Genomic DNA, 6,000 nt, shown 5'->3' with positions numbered 1-6,000 from the left:
TGTAAGCTCCTTTGGGGGCCTTTTGGGGGGCTGAAAACCAATACACACATTTTAATATAAACCCATCAGTAAGTGAAATGATACTAGCACTAAATTCAGTGGTATTTGACCTGAATCCATAGAGTTATATCAATGCTAACTATTATGATTATCAGGGAGGGGAGCAAATTATATGACTTCACTTGTCTAATATCCTTATCATTATGCTTCAGCTGAAAGGAAAGTCAGATTAAATGTATTTTAAAATAATAAAAAATAGATGATGATAATAATAATAAATTAAATACCAAACCGAGCCAGGAACTGGGTCTATGGGTCTGGCCAAGCCACTTTACTCTTAATCCTTGCAGCTGTTTTCTGTCTCTATGATGGATACCCTGGCAACCACAAAAACTAATTATCTAGCAAAGATGTCCAAGAAGTCAACTATGGACGAGGGAGTTCAGTGACATAATCCTAAAAGTGGGAGAGATAGTTTTTATAGGATTCATTCCCAGCTTGGATGCTCACTTCATCTGCAATCTCTCTGTGTCAAGACATGCTTCATCCATTTCCCATGGGAATGATATTTCTCTGTCTCATTGATCAGCATGGTCAACAATGTATTATTTGCTTTTCAACTTCCTCAGGCAGTGGGATGCTCAGGGTAGGCTTTAATGGGTGAGATGTTTTCCCGAGAAAATATCACTGAATATTGTATTCTGTCTAGAAACTTATAGTCAGCCCTTCAAGCCCAAGCAATAGTGGGCAGCAGTCATAGGAAAGCCACTAACCAAACAAACAGTATAAAACCAATTTAACAAACAGCAATGAAAATTCAACAGCAACAGAATCCCCAGAGACCAAATTAAAGGCACTGTTCTCTGGCAAAGTACGAGGGCTGTCCCTAGCGGGGTGCGGGTCTGGGGCCGAATCAACATGTGCAGGGCCTCCTTAACATAGAATCAGACGGATTGGTGACATACAGTGTAAATAGTGTGAGTGAGATTTTTGGACATGTCCAACCAGCTTGGACATATAATACATTTCTAAGGAAATAAAAATAAAAAGCACAACGCATGCTTCACAGTTCTCAGACCTTCTGGGTTGCAAATCAACTTGAGCATAGTGCATCTAGAGAGAGAGAGAGAGAGAGGTTTTTTTAAACCCAACAATTTGTCCAACCCACTTCAATTTAAATATACATATTCCTCCCACCCTGCCCTACATCTCTGCTCAGTGCCAAAGCCCTATGCCAAGTCATTTCAGGACAGGTGATCTAAAGGCTGGGGCAGAAAGGGGGGCATTTTACCCTTTTTAGGAAGGCAGATTCTTCCGTATGGGCATGGAATGATGGTCTAATGGGGGGTGCTTCAGTTCCAGACATTTTTGTAATTTTCTGCCTTGAAACAAGGAACTTATAGGGCTTTTTGGATGGAGTTTTTTAAATTAAAGAAAATTAAAAACCAACAATTTGTCCAGTCCACTTCAATTTAAAGATACATATTCCTCCCACCCTGCCCTACATCTCTGCTCAATACCAAAGCCCTATGGCAAACTAATCCCTAAATATTCAAGTGGTGGGGGAGATAACCACAAAAAGGAAATCACATCATACCTCCATTACTAAGGCTGGGCTGGGCAGAGGGTCTGCAGAGAACTCTGCTGCTGGAGACTCCCTGCCTGCCTGCCTTCTTCCTTTCTTCCTCAGCTTCAGGCTTCAGTGAGGCCTGCATGGAGGCTTCTCTGGAAGAGCAGCTGAGAGGCGGGGAGAGATGGAACTCTAGCAGCATGCCTGGGAGCCTTTCAAGCTGCACACAGACACAAAAGATCGGCTTTGGCTGGGCTGCGGGAAAAGATAAAAGGCTGGGACTGGGGGAGAGAGGAGGGCAGGCTGCAATGCAATGTAGGTTAGAGCCCCTGGTGGCGCAGTGGTAAAACTGCCATTCCGTAACCAGAAGGTTACAAGTTCGATCCTGACCAGGGGCTCAAGGTTGACTCAGCCTTCCATCCTTCCGAGGTCGGTAAAATGAGTACCCAGAATGTTGGAGGCAATATGCTAAATCATTGTAAACCGCTTAGAGAGCTCTGGCTATAGAGCGGTATATAAATGTAAGTGCTATTGCTATTGCTATTGCTATGTGCCCAGAGCGGGGCCTGTGCCAGCACGGCTGGGGGCAGTTGCCCCGGCCGACCCACCCTAAGGACGGCCCTGCAAAGTACGCACTTTAGGCTGGAGCTCCACTGAAGTCCCAGTGGAAGTCCCTGATTTGGAGCCGAACCATGGCCAGAGGCGGCTCTACCATGAGGCAAAGTGAAGCCATCACCTCAAGCACAGGGGGCTATGAAAAAGCTATGAAAAGCTATGAGGAAAGGCACAGGGGGCGGTAAGCACCAGCCTACCACTACCGCAGGTGCCACTGAACAGGCCTCCGTGCCAGCTATTGCCTTCACTCCTCCTCACCCCACTGGGGCATGCTGTTCATTTTCCTTCCTCGCCCCACAGGGGTGTGCCTCTTCTTTCCCCTCTCCCTGCCCATGCAAACAGGAGTTAGGAATGCCCCGCTGCCATTATCTGGCCTGGTGCCATCCTCTGAGAGTGCTCATGTGTGCTACCTGTACTTCTAAGCATCATGGCCTGAGAATGCCAAGCATCCTCCCACAGTTTCTGTGATTGTGTGTGATATTGTTCTTTGCTTCAGACAGCCAAATGTCTTGGGCTGCCTGCAGCTATGGTACAGGGGAAGAGGGTCCTACCCTTTCCACTCATGCCACAGCATCAACCCAATTCCCCCTGAAGCTGCTTTCACTGACAATTTGGGAAGAACTACAGGGGGAAAGGGTAAACAAACAAACAAACAAACAAACAAACAAACAAACAAACAAACAAACAAACCCAATCCCATAGCCCCAATCTGAATTGTGTCCCCACCAAAAGATCAGGTTCGTAGTGTGGGAGTGCTCCTGGATCCCATACTCTGCCTGGTTTCTCAGGTTAAGGCCAGGAGTGCTTTTTATAAGCTTCGGCTGATACGCCAGATACGTCCATTTCTGGAAGCAAATGATCTTAAAATGGTGGTACATATGCTGGTAACCTCTAGGCTTGACTACTGTAATGGACTTTACGTGGGGCTGCCTTTGTACGTAGTTCGGAAACTACAATTGGTTCAGAATGCGGCAGCCAGATTGGTCTCTGGGACAACATGAAGGGACCACATAACACCGATTCTAAAAGAACTTCACTGGCTGCCGATATGTTTCCGAACAAAATACAGAGTACTGGTTATTACCTATAACACCCTTAACGTCTTAGGTCCAGAGTACTTAAGAGAGCGCCTACTCGTGAACCCTGCTGCCTATTAAGATCATCTGGAGAGGTCTGGTTACGGTTGCCACCAACTCATTTAGTGGCAACTAGGGACTGGGTCTTCTCTGTGGCTGCCTCAGCACTTTGGAACTCGCTCCCTGCTGAAATAAGAGCAACCCTTTCTCTGTTTGTTTTTAGGAGGACCCTGAAGACGTACTTCTTTTCCCAGGCCTTCAACTGATACCAAATGTTTAAATTTTAATGTGTTTTTATCTATTTTATCTTTGTATGTATTTTAAATGTTTTATATTTTATATTATGTTTTAATTCTGTAAACCGCCAAGAGATTTCGATATTGGGCGGTATATAAATTCAGTAACTAAATAAATAATAGACTACTGTTTCCTATTGCTGCTTGTGAGAACTGCCGGAATTAGGACCAATCCCAACACTCCTCTGCTGGATAGCCCAGGTTTTTTACCCGGGTGAAAAGTGAGGTAGGAGGGCACACACACACCTCCTCCCTCACTAACCACTCATCTAGGCAGCTAGGCTACTGGCAGCCATTTAAACAATAGAGGCCAGGAGAAGGAACGGCCTGGCCTCTACCTTTTCCACAATGCTCTGCGCTGCTGGCGCAGTGTAATGCATTGTGGGATTCCTGGAGGCTGGGCTTCATTTCCCCGGCCTCCAGAATGCCACACTGCAGTAGCGAGTGGTGCAGCTTACTCAGACCCGAAGTCGTGGGGGGGAAGGTAGGAATGATCCTGCCTTCCCTCCCGCCCTCGGTTCCCAATCCCACACAAAGCATGAGAACGACCTCTATGGCTGGCATCCTAATGCTATGCTTGCGCAATGAACAAAATGGCACCAGTGCAAGAAAATCACGTAACTGTGCAAAGTCCTAGAGATGCTCAAAACAACACCCTTGCACAAAAGTTCCTCACAAAACATATGAAGTGTGCCACAGTTGCACACCTTGTTATGGAAGTGCAAGCACGTTTGGGCCAGCACAACACTAGTCTGGAAAGCAAGGTAGTGCAACAGCCTTCTGCAGGTGCAATATCCTTGCACAAGTACAGTATTAGTCCAGATGTTGGCCAATTTTCAAGGGTAGTTCCCTCTCCAATAGAATACACCACAGTAACTGGGACTAGGGCAAACGTATTCAAAGGAAGACAGGGCTTCTGCACCTTCAATTTTCTCTTGTACGTAAACGTTAACAAGACAGAAGCAGTATCCTTTGCATAAGCTCACCTTAGCTAGGGGTTATCAGTCAGAGTACCAAAAGAAAACACTTCTCCAGCTGCACCAACAAACTGCCAATCTACTTGGCTTTCAGAGTCCTTCTGTGTGATCTATCGTGTTTGTTCTTCAGAGAAGAGGTTGACTGCAAGGCTAAGGGTTGGTTTATTTTGTGGGAGGCTGTTGAACTTGGTGGTTGACACTTGTGTTATGCGGCTTTGGCATTAATTAACGCACCCGGGGAAGAGAGGTTCTCTCTGAGCTAGCTGAAGAGAGCCCAAACACCTGAGATGGATGAAGAATGTCCTGTGTGTTAATGATGAGTGTAAAGTAAAGGTTGAGCCCAGAGGAAAGGACCTCCATTGATCTCTGACCTAAGGGCACCAGCTGCATTTGACCGACCCCTTCAGACATTTGCAGGGATAATACTTCCCTCCTTGTCTTCAGAACTTCACCTGGAGGCTTTACAGACGGCTTCTACCCCAAATCTCCTTCAGAAGAGAGTGTGTGCATTCACACACCAGCAAAACTTACTCCGAAGTCCCTTCAAGATCCTTGGAGCCACTCCACACACAAATCAGGCTTTGTCTTGCGAATTCTAGCTTATCTCGAGGTATTTAAAATGCTGGTTTTTCTGTAAATAGGGATAGCATGATCATTACCATGATCAGAAGGATACTCTCTCTTGGAATGCCGATGTAGCTCTTTAGTACTCCCCCCCGCCATTGGCTAGAAGGAAAACACGGAGGCATGTCATGTGAACTTACATCAAAACTATTCCTAAAAGTTACATCAAAACCATTCCAAACCTAGAAGGGAGGGGGCTGCTTCCCTCAATGCCGCGAGTGTGATTCGAAGCGGCTTCGCTCAACATTTACCCTGCAGCATGTAGCCATGTGCAAATAACTCCCTGGTGATTTCTACAGATAAAACTGCTATGAAATGCATACAGGAACATGCTAGACAGGGTAAGTGCTAGGTATTTACTGTATTTACTCACAAACAAGGAGCCTCAGTGCTCGTTCACAGAACTGTTTCTGGGGCGGAGAGTGTGGGCGCGGATAAGGCAGTGTCTAACCTACCTTCCCCCCAGATGATCACAGATCTGACGTGCGGTGTGCAGCTCGCACACCCACACGATCCGTGCTGCTCTGAGCAGCACAGATCTTTGGAGGCCAGGAAAATGATGCCCAGCCTCCAGATATTCCTTAATGTACCACACAAGGAGTGTAGTGCATTGAGGGTGGGCATTCAAGGTGGGCACTCTGGGCACTCAACTCTATGTCTTGCAGCCCAAGCAAACACATGACCCCAGACCTGGGTAAAAGCCCAAATAGAAAAACTCAGGCTACCCAAGGAGGCAGGGCTGGGATTGGCCCCAACCCTGGCGCTTCATATGAGCAGCCTACCCAGATAGGGCTGCCCAAGGCTGGGTAGGGCTGCCCGTGTGAACAGCCTCTTGGAATTTA

The sequence above is a fragment of the Hemicordylus capensis genome, chromosome 3 (genome assembly GCF_027244095.1).
Source record: "Hemicordylus capensis ecotype Gifberg chromosome 3, rHemCap1.1.pri, whole genome shotgun sequence".
In the NCBI taxonomy this organism is placed as follows: Eukaryota; Metazoa; Chordata; class Lepidosauria; order Squamata; family Cordylidae; genus Hemicordylus; species Hemicordylus capensis.
Note: the sequence above shows the minus strand (reverse complement) of the source record.